The sequence below is a fragment of the Rhinoraja longicauda genome, chromosome 22, assembly GCF_053455715.1.
Source record: "Rhinoraja longicauda isolate Sanriku21f chromosome 22, sRhiLon1.1, whole genome shotgun sequence".
In the NCBI taxonomy this organism is placed as follows: Eukaryota; Metazoa; Chordata; class Chondrichthyes; order Rajiformes; family Arhynchobatidae; genus Rhinoraja; species Rhinoraja longicauda.
Genome location: NC_135974.1, coordinates 2,531,860 through 2,549,928, shown reverse-complemented (window position 1 = coordinate 2,549,928; position 18,069 = coordinate 2,531,860). Strand labels below are relative to the sequence as shown.

Here is an 18,069-nt window from a genome sequence, read left to right as displayed (position 1 = left end):
TAAAAGCTTTCCACTGGATCGCTGGGCGGCACGGAATTGGAGGGCTGAAAAGGCCTGTTTCCGGCTGTATATATATGATATGATATGATATGATAATAACAATAGACAATAGACAATAGACAATAGGTGCAGGAGGAGGTCATTCGGCCCATTCGGCCCATTCGTACCCCGTTCCTGCCTTCTCCCCATACCCCCTGACTCCGCTATCCTTAAGAGCTCTATCTAGCTCTCTCATGAATGCATTCAGAGAATTGGCCTCCACTGCCTTCTGAGGCAGAGAATTCCACAGATTCACAACTCTCTGACTGAAAAAGTTTTTCCTCATCTCCGTTCTAAATGGCCTACCCCTTATTCTTAAACTGTGGCCCCTTGTTCTGGACTCCCCCAACATTGGGAACATGTTTCCTGCCTCTAACTTGTCCAACCCCTTAATAATCTTACACGTGTCAATAAGATCCCCTCTCATCTTTCTAAATTCCAGTGTATACAAGCCTATTCCCGCCATTCCGGGAATTAACCTAGTAAACCTATGCTGCACGCCCTCAATAGCAAGAATATCCTTCCACAAATTTGGAGATCAAAACTGCACGCAGTACTCCAGGTGCGGTCTCACGAGAGCCCTGTACAACTGCAGAAGGACCTCTTTGCTCCTATACTCAACTCCCCTTGTTATGAAGGCCAACATTCCATTGGCTTTCTTCACTGTCTGCTGTACCTGCATGCTTCCTTTCAGTGACTGATGCACTAAGACACCCAGATCTCGTTGTACGTCCCCTTTTCCTAACGACACCATTCAGATAATACTCTGCCTTCCTATTCTTACCACCAAAGTGGATAACCTCACACTTATCCACATTAACCTGCATCTGCCATGCATCCGCCCACTCACATAACCTGTCCAAGTCACCCTGCAACCTCATAGCATCTTCCTCACAGTTCACACTACCACCCAGCTTTGTATCATCTGCAAATTTACTAATGGTACTTTTAATCCCTTCATCCAAGTCATTAATGTATATTGTAAATAGCTGCGGTCCCAGCACCGAGCCTTGAGGTACTCCACTAGTTACTGCCAGCCATTCTGAAAGGGACCTGACCACACTAACAAACCAACACTGAGGACAATTGTTGCTGGACTGCTGGCACTTGGTGTGTAGGAAGGAACTATAGATGCTGGTTTACATTGAAGATAGACACAAAATGCTGGAGTAGCTCAAAGGGACAGGCAGCATCTCTGGATAGATAGGAACGGGTGACGTTTCAGGTCGCGACCCTTCATCAGGCACTTGATCCTTATCCCGTGCTATCTACTGAGCCTACCCATATGATAGCAGATCTGCTTAAAGACAGGTGGGCCTGGTTGAGTATCCCACTATGCAGTTACATTACTGCAACACCACAAAGACTAGCCAATCCTCCCTTGAAATTTGCTGACGCTTCGAGATGCAGTGTGGAACTTGGCCCATCGGCCCACCGAGTCCATGCCGACCAGCGATAACATTGTCTGTAGTGTAGCACTATCCTACACACGAGGTACAAATTACAGTTTCGAAAGCCAATTAACCGGCGAACCTCTATGTCCTTGGAGTGTGGGAGAAAACCGGAGCACCCGGAGATAACCCATGTGGGAACAGGGAGAACGTACAAACTCATTACAGACAACATCTGTGGTCAGGATCGAACCAAGGTCACTGGTCTTGTTAACTCCCCCAGCCAAGTTATGCAGGAACTCTACCGCTGCTTCCGAGATCTTCGGTTTCCTCCCACACTCCAAAGACGTACAGGTTTGTTGGTTAATAGGCTTGGTATAAATATAAATTGTCTCTCGCGTGCCGCCAAAATGTTGCTGTGTTTTTTGCTCCTTCTGAGAACTGGTGGTCATCAGGGTGCATGAAATCAACTCGGTGAATTTTCCAAAAAGGCTCATTTCTTATTAAGATGGGGACAAATATTTCAGAGACAGGACCTAATTATTTCTTGTAAGCATCGTAGGTATCTAGCAAAATTGATCCGGAACTTAGATTTTCACTGTCCTTTGCTCCATCCTTAGTTTAAATCGAGGGCATACACGGATATTTTGAAGAGGGGAACTTTGAACATACATTGTACACATCAGGCCATGCACACATATCCTGAGGCTGATCAAATGCAAACAACATCTCATATTTCTATGGGAGAAACAGCACCTGATATTTTGCTTAGGCAAATTATAACCCAGCGGTATAAACTTGATTTAGTTTAGTTTAGTTTGGAGATACAGCACGGAATCAGGCCCTTCGGCCCACCGGGTCCATGCCAACTAGCGATCCCCGCACGTTAACACTATCCTACACCCACTAGGAACAATTTTTAAAAAAACATTTACCAAGCCAATTAACCTACATATCTGTACGTCTTTGGAGTGTGGAAGGAAACCGAAGATCTCGGAGAAAACCCACGCAGGTCACGGGGAGAACGTACAAACTTCATACAGACGGCGCCCGTAGTCGGGATTGAACCCGGGTCTCCGGCGCTGCATTCGCTGTAAGGCAGCAACTCTACCGCTGTGTTACTGTGCCGATTTCTCTAAATTCAAGTAACCATTCTCTCTCCGTCCCTCCCCCACCCAAGTTGTTACTAGTTTCAAAGTCGTCTTGTTGAGTCTCATTGTCTGTAACACGTTTTCACCTAGGCCACAGCTAACAATGGCCTGTATCCTTTATCATTGTTACTTTTTTGCACATCTTTCATTCATTTGTTCCATTTCCCTCTATATCACCATCTAAATCTCTCGTTTCCCTTTCCCCTGCCTCTCAAACAGAAGGGTCTCTACCCGAAACGTCCCCTAATCCTTTTCTCCAGAGATGCTGCCTGCCCCGCTGAGTTACTCCAGCATTTTGGGTCTAACTAGGGTAAGCTTCTTGTGCTGCCTCAGTTAAATCTAATCAGTAGCTATCTCCTGTGTGGAGTTCACCAGCACATGTTTGTTGTAGCTCTAAGAATCTGGAGAGTTATCAGAGCTAACAGGTTAATATAAATTTAATAGTGACAAAGATACAAAATATCTTATATCATATTAAAATAAAGAGATAAAGAAATATTGTTTTAAAATAAATGATTGCATGCACTTCTTCAACCCAGTAAGTAATAACAGTCCAGAACAAGGGGCCACAGTTTAAGAATAAGGGGTAGGCCATTTAGAACAGAGATGAGGAAAAACTTTTTCAGTCAGAGAGTTGTGAATCTGTGGAATTCTCTGCCTCAGAAGGCAGTGGAGGCCAATTCTCTGAATGCATTCGAGAGAGAGCTAGATAGAGCTCTTAAGGATAGCGGAGTCAGGGGGTATGGGGAGAAGGCAGTAACGGGGTACTGATTGAGAATGATTAGCCATGATCACATTGAATGGCGGTGCTGGCTCGAAGGGTCGAATGGCCTCCTCCTGCACCTATTGTCTATTGTTTATTGTCTATAATAAAATATGATTTTTTGCTATTTGTAAGAGTTATATGGGCCTCAGAGCTTGAAAAATTATAATGGGGAATAAAAATATAGCCTTGCATTAAACAAATATTTTGTATCAGTTTTGAGTAGAAAACAAGGGTCTGAAAATGTGGAGCAGGCCCCAGGACTGAGATGGGAAGACAGTTCTTCATCCAGAGGGGCGCAGGGAAGTGGCTTTACAGTGCAGGATGATCTAATCGAAGGGTAAAGCCCTGAAGGAGGCTTGACCTTTCACTGCTTCACACTCACTGAATCCTGTTCATTCAAGACTGAGATCCATTGACCTTTGTAAATAAAGAGCATTGAGGGAAAGAAGGCCAGGCAGGAAAATGGATGACTGGGCGAGCGATAGAGTTGCTGCCTTACTGCGCCAGAGACCCGCGTTCGATACCAACTACTGGTGCTTGTCTGTGTGGAGTTTGTACGTTCTCCCAGTAACCATGTGGGTTTTCTCCGAGTTCTTTGGTTTCCTCCCACACTCCAAAGACAGGTTTGTCAATGAATAGGCTTGGTATAGATATAGATTGTCCCTAGCGCTTGTCAGGTAATAATGTGCGGGGGTCACTGGTCGGCATGGACTCGGTGGGCCGAAGGGCCTGCTTCCACGATATGGAGGACTTGGTTGCAGAGATGAGGAAGGTGATGATAGTACAGCAGGACATTTTACAAATAGAGTATAAAGTGGGGAGGTAAAAAGAATACATTCGTTTTTTCAATGATTAAAAAGTTATTTTAAAAATCTCTGTATGTTGATATAGTGAGAACTCATAGTATCAGGGGGTTGTTCAGCATGGAACGAAACCTTTTGGCCCACATTGTCCATGCCAAACATGTTGCCATGTTAAATGTGTAGGAAGGAACTGTAGATGCTGGTTTACACCGAGGATAGACACAAAATGCTGGAGTAACAATAGACAATAGACATTAGACAATAGGTGCAGGAGTAGGCCATTCAGCCCTTCGAGCCAGCACCGCCATTCAATGCGATCATGGCTGATCACTCTCAATCAGTACCCCGTTCCTGCCTTCTCCCCATACCCCCTCACTCCGCTATCCTTAAGAGCTCTATCCAGCTCTCTCTTGAAAGCATCCAACGAACTGGCCTCCACTGCCTTCTGAGGCAGAGAATTCCACACCTTCACCACCCTCTGACTGAAAAAGTTCTTCCTCATCTCCGCTCTAAATGGCCTACCCCTTATTCTTAAACTGTGGCCCCTTGTTCTGGACTCCCCCAACATTGGGAACATGTTATCTGCCTCTAATGTGTCCAATCCCCTAATTATCTTATATGTTTCAATAAGATCCCCCCTCATCCTTCTAAATTCCAGTGTATACAAGCCCAATCGCTCCAGCCTTTCAACATACGACAGTCCCGCCATTCCGGGAATTAACCTAGTGAACCTACGCTGCACGCCCTCCATAGCAAGAATATCCTTCCTCAAATTTGGAGACCAAAACTGCACACAGTACTCCAGGTGCGGTCTCACCAGGGCCCTGTACAACTGTAGAAGGACCTCTTTGCTCCTATACTCAACTCCTCTTGTTACGAAGGCCAACATTCCATTGGCTTTCTTCACTGCCTGCTGTACGTGCATGCTTCCTTTCATTGACTGATGCACTAGGACACCCAGATCTCGTTGAACTCCCCCTCCTCCTAACTTGACACCATTCAGATAATAATCTGCCTTTCTATTCTTACTTCCAAAGTGAATAACCTCACACTTATCTACATTAAACTGCATCTGCCATGTATCCGCCCACTCACACAACCTGTCCAAGTCACCCTGCAGCCTTATTGCATCTTCCTCACAATTCACACTACCCCCCAACTTAGTATCATCTGCAAATTTGCTAATGGTACTTTTAATCCCTTCGTCTAAGTCATTAATGTATATCGTAAATAGCTGGGGTCCCAGCACCGAACCTTGCGGTACCCCACTGGTCACTGCCTGCCATTCCGAAAGGTACCCATTTATCCCCACTCTTTGCTTTCTGTCTGTCAACCAATTTTCTATCCATGTCAGTACCCTACCCCCAATACCATGTGCCCTAATTTTGCCCACTAATCTCCTATGTGGGACCTTGTCGAAGGCTTTCTGAAAGTCGAGGTACACCACATCCACTGACTCTCCCTTGTCAATTTTCCTAGTTACATCCTCAAACAATTCCAGTAGATTTGTCAAGCATGATTTCCCCTTCGTAAATCCATGCTGACTCGGAATGATCCCGTTACTGCTATCCAAATGCTCAGCAATTTCGTCTTTTATAATTGACTCCAGCATCTTCCCCACCACTGATGTCAGACTAACTGGTCTATAATTACCCGTTTTCTCTCTCCCTCCTTTCTTAAAAAGTGGGATAACATTTGCTATTCTCCAATCCACAGGAACTGATCCTGAATCTATAGAACATTGAAAAATGATCTCCAATGCTTCCACTATTTCTAGAGCCACCTCCTTAAGTACTCTGGGATGCAGACCATCAGGCCCTGGGGATTTATCAGCCTTCAGTCCCATCAGTCTACCCAAAACCATTTCCTGCCTAATGTGGATTTCCTTCAGTTCCTCCATCACCCTAGGTTCTCCGGCCCCTAGAACATTTGGGAGATTGTGTGTATCTTCCTCAGTGAAGACAGATCCAAAGTAACGGTTTAACTCGTCTGCCATTTCTTTGTTCCCCAAAATAAATTCCCCTGCTTCTGTCTTCAAGGGACCCACATTTGCCTTGACTATTTTTTTCCTCTTCACGTACCTAAAAAAACTTTTGCTATCCTCCTTTATATTATTGGCTAGTTTACCCTCGTACCTCATCTTTTCTCCCCGTATTGCCTTTTTAGTTAACTTTTGTTGCTCTTTAAAAGAGTCCCAATCCTCTGTCTTCCCACTCTTCTTTGCTATGTTATACTTCCTCTCCTTAATTTTTATGCTGTCCCTGACTTCCCTTGTCAGCCACAGGTGTCTCTTACTCCCCTTAGAGTCTTTCCACCTCTTTGGAATAAATTGATCCTGCAACCTCTGCATTATTCCCAGGAATACCTGCCATTGCTGTTCTACCGTCTTCCCTGCTAGGGCCTCCTTCCAGTCAATTTTGGCCAGCTCCTGCCTCATGCCTCTGTAATCCCCTTTGCTATACGTTAATACCGACACTTCCGATTTTCCCTTCTGCCTTTCCATTTGCAGAGTAAAACTTATCATGTTGTGATCACTGCCTCCCAATGGCTCTTTTACCTCTGGTCCCCTTATCAGATCAGGATCATTACACAACACTAAATCCAGAATTGCCTTCTCCCTGGTAGGCTCCAGTACAAGCTGTTCTAAGAATCCATCTCGAAGGCACTCTACAAACTCTCTTTCCTGGGGTCCATTTCCAACCTGATTTTCCCAGTCTACCTGCATGTTGAAATCTCCCATAACCACCGTAGCATTACATTTTTGACACGCCAATTTTATCTCCTGATTCAACTTGCACCCTATGTCGAGGCTACTGTTTGGGGGCCTAAGTAACTCAGCGGGACAGACAGCATCTCTGGAGAGAAGGAATAGGTGACATTTGGAGTGGAGACCCTTCTTCAGACATCAGTCACCAGTCCTGATGCTGGTGACTCCAGCATTCTGCGTCCATATTAGGCTTGTTGTATTTGCCTGAATATGGCCCATGTCCCTCGAAAACCTTCTTATCCATTTGTCTGTCCCAATGTCTTTTAAAAGTCATTATTGTTTCCTCTTCTATAAATTCTGGCAGCACATTCCAGAAACGGACCACCGTCTGACTGAAAAGGTCGCCCCTGAGGTCCCTCTTAAGTCTCTCCTCTCTCACATTAACCCTGTGCCCTCTAGTTTTAACATCTTCTACCCTGAGAAAAAGACTGTGAGCGTTCACTTTATCCTAACCCTTCATGAGCCTGTACTCATATATATACACGCACACATATGTACACATAAAAATCAAACAATAGATAATAGACAATAGGTGCAGGAGTAGGCTATTCGTCCCTTCGAGCCAGCACCGCCATTCAATGTGATCATGGCTGATCATTCTCAATCAGTACCCCGTTCCTGCCTTCTCCCCATACCCCCTGACTCCGCTATCCTTAAGAGCTCTATCCAGCTCTCTCTTGAATGCAAGTTTGTTAATCATTCCCCATTGACTGGAATATATTTGCTGCTACAAATATATATTATTAGGTGTACATATGTATGCGTATATATATATATATATGTAAACATAGTACATTAAGTATCTATAATATGTAAACATAGGACACTGTAAACAAAATGATAAACTAGAGAGAAAAAATAAGTTCAGTGTGTGTATATATACACATACCTACATACCCACATACACATATATATCACACATATATATATATGTGTGTGTGTGTGTGATATATGTGTGTATGTGGGTATGTAGGTATGTGTATATACACACACACTGAACTTTTTTTTCTCTCTAGTTTATCATATTGTTTACAGTGCACGTTGTTTACATATTCTGTTGTGCAAGTAAGAATGTCATTGTCCTATCAGGGACATGTGACAATAAATGACTCTTGCCTCTTGACTCTGTTGATTTTTATCTCTGCCAAATAATACATCATAAGCAAAGTGTGGCGTGTTAATTGGGGAACAGTGGTGTGGTGTGTGTTGCTGAGCAGCAATTAATATCTCTGAGAATGGCCGGGAAAAATATGATTTTCCTCTCTCACTCCTCGTCCCCTCTCTCTGGGAACCATGACTCCTCATCTCCTCTCTCTGGGAACCATGACGTTTAAACACTTTTCCAAGTTTGGTCTCAAAGAGATCTGTCTCCAAGTGCTTTCAGCCAAATAAACAGAAATTCAATACAAGGCTTAAATTTTATTGCAAGGCAAGTGAAGGGCGTTATCGAGTGCTGGAATTGGATGCAATTTCCAAATCACCTTCTTTCTCTCCAGCTCCAGGCTCTGTGGGTAATCCATTAGGATCAAGAGGTGTCAAACTCCAAAAGCCAAGTGTTACAATTTTCTGGAACTCAATATCCATCAGAGTGAGCAAGTTTTGATCCCAACCATCGAGGGATGGGCTCCAATCTCAACTTCAGTTAACGTAGTTGATTTTTAAATAACTCCTGCAACTCCATGTCTTCAGTTGCAGTGAGATTTAGATTTAGATTTTTTTTTAGATTTAGAGATACAGCGCAGAAACAGGCTCTTCGGCCCACCGGGTCTGCACCGCCCAGCGATCCCCGCACATTAAAACCATCCTATACCCACTACGGACAATTTTTACATTTACCAAGCCAATTAACCTACATACCTGTACGTCTTTGGAGTGTGGGAGGAAACCGAAGATCTCGGAGAAAACCCACGCAGGTCACGGGGAGAACGTACAAACTCCGTGCAGACAGCACCTGTAGTCAGGATCGAACCTGAGTCTCCGGCGCTGCATTCGCTGTAAGGCAGCAACTCTACTGCTGCGCCACCGTGCTTTACATTTGTGAGAAATCAAGCAAATTTACTCCATCAACAGCAATAAGCAATGGTAACAGCATGTTGTGGAAATCACTTAGAATTTCAGGGAAGCATATTGAACACAGAAACCAAAGTGGTCATCATTGTGTGGAGCCATAGGAGATGAGTAAGGTCCCCAATGAGTATCACTCCTCTGTTTTTACTGTGGGGAAAGGCATGAAGACTAGGGAACTGGGGGGCCGTTACCGGAGATGCCTTGAGGACAGTTTGCGTTATGTTTGAGGAGGTGCTGAATGTCCCAAGGTGCATGATGGTAGCTGACACACATGCAGGCCTGATCAGATATATCTGAGGATATTGTGAGAAGTTAGAGAAGAAATTGCACTTGCCCTGGCTTAAATAAATAAGTCATCAATAGACATTTGAGGTGTCAGAAGACTGGAGGGTGGCTAATGTTGTACCTCTATTTGAGAAAGGCTGCAAGTAAAAGCCTGGGAACTATAGACCAGTAAACCTAACATCTGTGGTAGGCAAGTTACTGGAGAGGATTCTGAGGGATAATATATATGTATGTATTTGGATAGGCAGGAGGTGATTAAGGATGGTAAGTATGCTTTCGTACATGGGAGATAGTGTCCTACGAATCTAATTAGGTTTTTTTTGAAGAGGTATCCAAAAGGGTTGATGAGGGCAAAGCCATAGACGTTGTCATATGGACTTCAGCAAGGCATTTGATAAAGTTCCACATGGTAGGCTGCTCTGGAAGGTTAGATTGCATGGGATCCAATGAGAGCTAGTTGACTGGATGGAGAATTGGTGAAGGTTCTTTTCCAGAGTGGAGGCCTGTGATGAGTGGTGTGCCTCATAGTTTGGTGTTGGCCCCATTGCAGCTCGTGGTTTATATCAATGATTCAGATGAGAATGTAGAAGGCATGATTAGTAAGTTTGCAGAAGGCTCTAAAGGTATTGTAGATAGCAAAGATGGTTATCAAAAATGGTAGCAGGATCGTGATCAGTTGGGCAAATCAGCTGAGGAATGGTTAACGGAGTTTAATGCAGGTGTTGCATTTTGGAAAGTCAAACCAAGGCAGGACGTCCATAGTGGATGGCAGGCCCCTGGGGAGTGTTGTAGACCGGAGGGATCGAGAAGAGCAGGTACATGGGTCCTTGAAAGTAGGGTCACAGATAGATTGGGTGGTCAAGAAGGCTTTCTGTATATTGGCCTTCATCAGTCAGGGTATTAAGTATAGAAGTTGGGATGTTATGCTACAACTCTATGTTTGGTGAGGCCACATTTGGTGTATTGGTGTTCAGTTGCAATAGGAAAGAGGTTTAGTTTAGAGATACAGCGCTGAAACAGGCCCTACACCTCACTGAGTCCGCACTGCCCAGCGATTCATATCATATCATATATCATATATATACAGCCGGAAACAGGCCTTTTCGGCCCTCCAAGTCCGTGCCGCCCAGTGATCCCCGCACATTAACACTATCCTACACCCACTAGGGACAATTTTTACATTTACCCAGCCAATTAACCTACATACCTGTACGTCTTTGGAGTGTGGGAGGAAACTGGAGCTCCCGGACAAAGCCTAAGGAGGTCACGGGAAGAACATACAGACGCCATACAGACAGCACCTGTAGTCAGGATCGAAACTGGATCTCTGGCACTATAAGACAACAACTCTACCGCTGCGCCACCATGCAACACATTAACCCACAACCCATTAACCCACGAGGATGTTGCCAGGACATGAGAGACTATGCTATAGGGAGAGGTTGGACTGGCTAGTATTTTATTCCTTGGCATGCAGGATGATGAGGGGTGATCTTTTAGAGGTGCATAAGATCATGAGGGGAATAGATAGGGGAAATGCACAGAGTCTTTTCTTCAGAATGGGGGAGTCAAGAACTAGTGCACACAGGTTTAAGATGAGAGCGGAAACATTTAATAGGAAGCCGAGGGGCAGCCTATCATACAGAGGGTGCATGTGGGGGGGGGGGGGGGGGGTGTATAAGGTATTAGGCCAGAGGAGGTAGTTGAGGGAGGTACATTTGGACAGGTACATGGATAGGAAAGGTTTAGAGGGATACTAGACCAAGTGGACCCGTTGGGCCCAAACCTCTCCTGCATTGGTGCAGCACCCTCTCCTCCCCCGCTCCCCACCCTCTCCTCCCTAGGAGATAGATTTAAACTTTAAAATGTGAATAACTTAAAAAATATAACACCGATTTCAATGAAACTTCTTCCATTAAGGAGTTCCACCAAAGGGACGACGGTGAGTAAGGTGGGCCTAAAATTGTCACGCTTTCATGTACCGTTTTGGCTGTAGTTCAGGAACAAACAAACAAACAAACGATAACTTTAGTATATAGATGGGTCAAACATGGGCATGTGGGGCTGGTGTAGATTTTGGTCAGCATGGGCAAGGTGGGCATTTCCATGCCGTATCACTCCTTGACTGTATGTTGTCTGAATGTCTGATCACATCATCCATTTGTACTTCTTATCACTGCAATCCTGAGATCCCATTAGAAAGAGATCAGGCTTAGAGTCTGCAGCCCTAAAAATGATCAATTTATTCACTTCTTTGAACTTGACAATTTATTTGCTTTCTTGTTTGAAGAAATTACGTCTTCTTGATAGCTGTCTTTGTGAACTTCTCCATTCTCTCTTCAGCCTTTGAGATGAACATGCTTTTAAGCCTCTACCATACAATCAACGTTTACTTTTGTCATTGAAGAAACTTAATGGACCATTATTTCAAAGGTCAAAGACGTTGCGATGAAATCATTTTCTCTATGAAGTTTTGTAAATTTAAAATGACTGTCATCATAAATATCTGAAGTAGAACATTCATTATTTCATCCCCGGTCTCTGTGGAACCAAAACTCTTCATCCAGGGGGTTAGTCGCAAAAAGGAGAAGTAAGAAACTGCAGATGCTGGTTTACCAAAAAGACACAAAGTGCCAGAGGGACTTAACGGGCAAGGCAGCATCTCTGGGGAACATGGAGAGGTGAAAGTAGACACGGAATGCTGGAGTAACTCAGCGGGACAGGCAGTATCTCTGGAGAGAAGAACTGGGTGATGTTTCGGGTCGAGACCCTTCGTCAGACTTTGGATTGGTGAAATGTCAATAGACAATAGACAACAGACAATAGGTGCAGGAGGAGGCCATTCGGCCCTTCGAGCCAGCACCGTCATTCACCGTGATCATGGCTGATCATCCACAATCAGTACCCAATCTGAAGAAGGGTTCTGACCCGAAATATCACCTATCCATTTTCTCCAGAGATGCTGCCTGACCCACTGAGTTACCCCAGTTTACCACTTGCATCGTAGCTATGATGGATGTTGGTTGACCTTCCTTTTACCCTCCTGCCCCCCTCTTCATCCCTCCTGCCCCCCTCTTCATCCCTCCTGCCCCCCTCTTCATCCCTCCTGCCCCCCTCTTCATCCCTCCTGCCCCCCTCTTCATCCCTCCTGCCCCCCTCTTCATCCCTCCTGCCCCCCTCTTCATCCCTCCTGCCCCCCTCTTCATCCCTCCTGCCTCCCTCGTCATCCCTCCTGCCCCCCTTGTCATCCCTCCTGCCCCCCTCTTCATCCCTCCTGCCTCCCTCTTCATCCCTCCTGCCTCCCTCGTCATCCCTCCTGCCTCCCTCTTCATCCCTCCTGCCTCCCTCTTCATCCCTCCTGCCTCCCTCTTCATCCCTCCTGCCCCCCTCGTCATCCCTCCTGCCCCCTCGTCATCCCTCCTGCCCCCCTCTTCATCCCTCCTGCCTCCCTCTTCATCCCTCCTGCCCCCCTCTTCATCCCTCCTGCCCCCCTCTTCATACCTCCTGCCCCCCTCTTCATCCCTCCTGCCTCCCTCGTCATCCCTCCTGCCCCCCTCTTCATCCCTCCTGCCCCCCTCTTCATCCCTCCTGCCCCCCTCTTCATCCCTCCTGCCCCCCTCTTCATCCCTCCTGCCTCCCTCGTCATCCCTCCTGCCTCCTTCCCTCCCCTTCCTCTTTTTCCCTTCTGATTCTTTCCCTTCATCCACCCTACTTCCCTTCTCCTTTTCAGTTTATTTTAGAGACACAGCGTGGGGTATCAGGCCCTATCGGCCCACCGAGTCCGCACCGACCAGCGATCCCCGCACATTAACACCAGCCTACACACACCAGGGACAGTTTTCTACATTTCCACCAAGCCAATTAACCTACATACCTTGACGTTTTTGGAGTGTGGGAGGAAACCAAACATCTCGGAGAAAACCCACGCAGGTCACAGGGAGAACGTACAAACTCCGTACAGGCAGCGCCCGTAATCAGGATGGAACCCGGGTCTCTGGGCTGTAAGGCAGTAGCTCTACCGCTACACCACCTCCTCCCATTCTCCTTTCTTTGGTCTGCTCTTCCTCTCTCTTTCTCTTTTTCGTTTCTCTCTCCCTCCTCCTTGCTCTCCCCCCCCCCCCCCCCCCCCCCTTCTTGTATTCCAATCTCTCCCCTAGCTCCTACCCCTCCTGCATCATCTGGTGGTACTTGACGAGCACTAACTGCTGGCCAGTTTGGGGACACGGATTAGACACTTGTCGATGGTGCTTGGTGTGGATGGAGCTCATCCTGCCTCCCACTGGAGCATTCCTTCCAGCGGTTCCCAGTAAGTCTCAATGGAACGACTTGCAGATGATGTTGAGGTGGGTGGAGGTGCAGGCAGTGGAGGGGAAGCAAGGACTCTGCAGGGGGACATGGACAGGTTAGAGAGTGGGCAGAGATGTGGAGGATGAAATTCAGTGGAGTGTGGCAACGTGTGCAGTCAAGCATTTTGGTAATAAGAGTAAAGGCGTAGATTATTTTCTAAATGGAGAGAGAATCCAGAAATCGGAGGGGCAAAGGAACTTGGGAGTGCTGGGGCAGGGCTCCCAAAATGTTAATTTGCAAGTCGAATCGGTAGCAAGGAAGCCCAATTCATTGCTAGTGTTATATCAAGAGGACTGGAATACAAAAACAGAGATGTAATGCTGGGGCTCTGATAAGGCGCTGGTCGTGCCACATTTAGAGTACCGTGAGCAGATTTGGGCCCCATATCCGAGGAAGGATGTGCTGGCCCTGGAGGAAGTTTACAAGAATGATTCCAGGAATGAGTGGGTTAGCACATGATGAGCGTTTGACAGCACTGGGCCTGTGCTCGCTGGAGTTTAGAAGGTTGAGGGGGGGACCTCATTGGAACTTTCAGAATAATGAAAGACACAAATAGAGTGGACGTGGAGAGGTTGTTTCCACTGGTGGGAGCGTCTAGGACCAGAGGTCATAGCCTCAGAATTAAAGGGTGCTCTTTTGGAAAGGTGAGGAGGAACTTCTTTAGTCAGAGGTTAGTTAATCTGTGGAACTCATTGCCACAGAGGGCTGTGGAGGCCAAGTCAGTGGATATTTTTAAGGCAGAGGTAGACAAATTCTTGATTAGAACGGGTGTCAAGGGGAGAAGGCAGGAAAATGGGATCAGGAGGCAGAGATCAGCCATGATTGAATGGCAGAGTAGACTCAATGGGCCGAATGGCCTAATTCTACTCGTATAAGTTGTGAACTTATGATTGCAGCAAAATAAGCTTCATTTGATTTGGCGATTCAGCAGAATTCCACAGTTTAAGCTGCCGACTACAAAATCCTGTGCCAAGGTCTCAGCCCGGATTAACCCAAGAGTTGAGCTTTGTAACCGGGTCATCCACAGGAGAAATGTGTGTCTACCTGTTACCATTAAAATATGTGCAAGTCCATCAGACATGGGACCAATAGCAACGCTAGAGTATGTCGGTGAGGAGGGGACCTTTAGTTTAGTTTAGAGATACAGCTTGGAAACAGGCCCTTCAGCCCAATGAGTCCGCACCAACCAGCGATCCCCGCACGCTAACACTATCATGCACACACTAAGGACAATTTACATTTATACCAAGCCAATTAACCCTGCAAACCTGTATGGCTTTGGAGTGTGGGAGGCAACCAAAGACCTTGGAGAAAACCCAGGCAGGTCATGGGGAGAACGTACAAACTCCGTACGGACAGCACCCGTAGTCAGGATCGAACCCGGGACCCCGGGCCCTCTGGCACTGTCAGGCAGCAACTCTACCGCTGCGCCACTGTGCCGCCCAAGCAAAAAATACTGCTGGATGAACTCAATGAGTCAGGCAGCAACTGTGGAGGGAATGGACAGCAAACCTTCCAGGATGAAATCAAGATACTGGATCCTTGTTTTTTTCCCCTCAAGATTCCAGCATCTGCACTTTCCCGTATCTCCAGGGCCCGACTTTAACCTGGTGAGACGTGTCGAGTTTGATGCATGAAGAATTGCTGAGCAATTAGGGGCCCACTTATGGATTCTTGAAGGAGCAAGGTGTGGGCTGTGTAATCCCAGAGGGGTGATGTGAAAATAGACAATAGACAATAGACAACAGGTGCAGGAGGAGGCCATTCAGCCCTTCGAGCCAGCACCGCCATTCATCGTGATCATGGCTGAGCATTCACAATCAGTACCCCATTCCTGCCTTATCCCCATACCCCCTGACTCCGCTATCTTTAAGAGCTCTATATAACTCTCTCTTGAAAGCATCCAGAGAATTGGCCTCCACTGCCTTCTGAGGCAGAGAATTCCACAGGTTCACAACTCTCTGAGTGAAAAAGTTTTTCCTCTTCTCAGTTCTAAATGGCCTACCCCTTATTCTTAAACTGTAGCCCCTGGTTCTGGACTTCCCCAAAATCGGGTACATGTTTCCTGCCTCTAACGTGTCCAATCCCTTAATAATCTTTTATGTTTAAATAAGATCCTCTTTCATCCTTCTAAATTCCAGTGCATACAAGCCTAGTCACTCCATTCTTTCAACACACAACAGTCCCGCCATTCCGGGAATTAACTTAGTGAACCTACGCTGCACGCCCTCAATAGCAAGAATATCCTTCCACAAATTTGGAGACCAAAACTGCGCACAGCACTCCAGGTGTGATCTCACAACTGCAGAAGGACCTCTTTGCTCCTATACTCAACTCCTCTTGTTATGAAAGCCAACATTCCATTGGCTTTCTTCACCGCCTGCTGTACCTGCATGCTTCCTTTCAGTGACTGATGCACTAGGACACCCAGATCTCGTTGTACTTCCCCTTTTCTTAACTTGACACCATTCAGATAATAATCTGCCTTCTTGTTTCAAGGAACAATGTTCCCAACAAGGAACATGTTGTGACCAACACTAATTTATAATTCATTCCTTACAGTAAGAGTGAAAATTTTCTAAAACCAGCAATCCTTGCCATGTTCTGCTGCAGAGTCACAGCATTACAGAGACATAGAGTTACAGCACAGTCTGTTTTACAAACACTCCCTTTGGCCCAACTCACCCATGCAGGCCAAGATGCCCCATCTATGCTAATCCTACCTGTCCAAGTTTGGCCCATATTTCTCTAAACCTTTCCGATCGATGCACCTGTCCAAATGTCTTTTAAATGTTGTTACCACCTGCCTCAACTAGTGTAAGAAAATAACTACAGATGCTGGTACAAATGGAAGGTATTTATTCACAAAATGCTGGAGTAACTCAGCGGGTCAGGCAGCATCTCAGGAGAGAAGGAATGGGTGACGTTTCGGGTCGAGACCCTTCTTCAGACTGATGTCAGGGGGGCGGGACAAAGGAAGGATATAGGTGGAGACAGGAAGATGGAGGGAGAACTGGGAAGGAGGAGGGGAAGAGAGGGACAGAGGGACTATCTAAAGTTGGAGAAGTCAATGTTCATACCGCTGGGCTGCAAGCTGCACAAGCGAAATATGAGGTGCTGTTCCTCCAATTTCCGATGGGCCTCACTATGGCACTGGAGGAGGCCCATGACAGAAAGGTCAGACTGGGAATGGGAGGGGGAGTTGAAATGCTCAGCCACCGGGAGATCAGGTTGGTTAAGGCGGACTGAGTGAAGGTGTTGAGCGAAACGATCGCTGAGACTGCGTTTTGTTTCGCCGATGTACCTGCCTCAACTAGCTCTGCTGGGATATCTTTCCATATGCCCACATATGAAAATGTTGCCCCCTCAGGTTCCTAATTAATCTTGCCCCCATTCACCTTAAACCTATGTCCTTTGCTCTCGATTCCCCTACTCTGGGTAAATTATTCTGTGCATTCACCCTGTCTATCCCCCTGACAATTTTATGCAACCACAAGATGAAATTCCTAGCCTGCCCAATCTCTCTCCACAGCTCTGGCCCTCAGGCCTTGGTAACATCCTTGTGAATCTTCTCTGTATTCTTTGCATCTCAATGACATGCTTCCAACAGCGGCGTGACCAAATCTGAACACAATACTCCAAATGTGGCTTCACCAATGTTTTGTACAACTAAAGTTAAAAGATATCCTGTTGACCCACTAACCCAAATCCCAGTTTCAGAAGGGGAGAACAATTCACTGTATGAATCTGTACTCGTTTTCACCCAGCCCACAGCTAACAGTGGCCTGTTTTCTTTATTATCGCTACATTTATGCTTATCTTTCATTCAACTCTCTGCCTCAGAAGGCAGTGGAGGCCAATTCCCTGGATGCTTTCAAGAGAGAGTTCGATAGCGCTCTTAATGATAGCGGAGTCAAGGGATATGGGGAGAAGGCAGGAACGGGGTACTGATTGTGGATGATCAGCCATGATCACGGTGAATGGTGGTGCTGGCTCGAAGGGCCAAATGGCTTCCTCCTGCACCTATTGTCTATTGGCGGCATGGTGACGCAGTGGTAGAGTTGCTGCCTTACAGCGAATGCAGCGCCGGAGACTCAGGTTCGATGCTGACTACGGACGCCATCTGTACGGAGTTTGTACGTTCTCCCCGTGACCTGCGTGGGTTTTCTCCGAGATCTTCGGTTTCCTCCCACACTCCAAAGACGTACAGGTATGTAGTAGGTTAATTGACTGGGTAAATGTAAAAATTGTCCCTAGTGTGTGTAGGATAGTGTTAATGTGCGGGGATCGCTGGGCGGCGCGGACATGGTGGGCCGAAGGGCCTGTTTCCGCGCTGTATCTCTAAATCTAAATCTAAAATCTAAAATCTAAAATCTATTGTCTATTGTCATTTGTTCTACAACTCTCTACATTACCGTCCATACCTCTCGTTTCCCTTTCCCCTGACTCTCAG

At 46.3% G+C, this 18,069-nt stretch overlaps 1 protein-coding gene across 1 annotated transcript in view; it reads right to left on the bottom strand.

Moving 5' to 3' along the window:
- The window catches only part of cdh22 (cadherin 22), an 882,037-nt gene that overhangs the window by 688,872 nt on the left and 175,096 nt on the right, over positions 1 to 18,069 (bottom strand). The gene's annotated exons all lie outside the window — the stretch shown is intronic.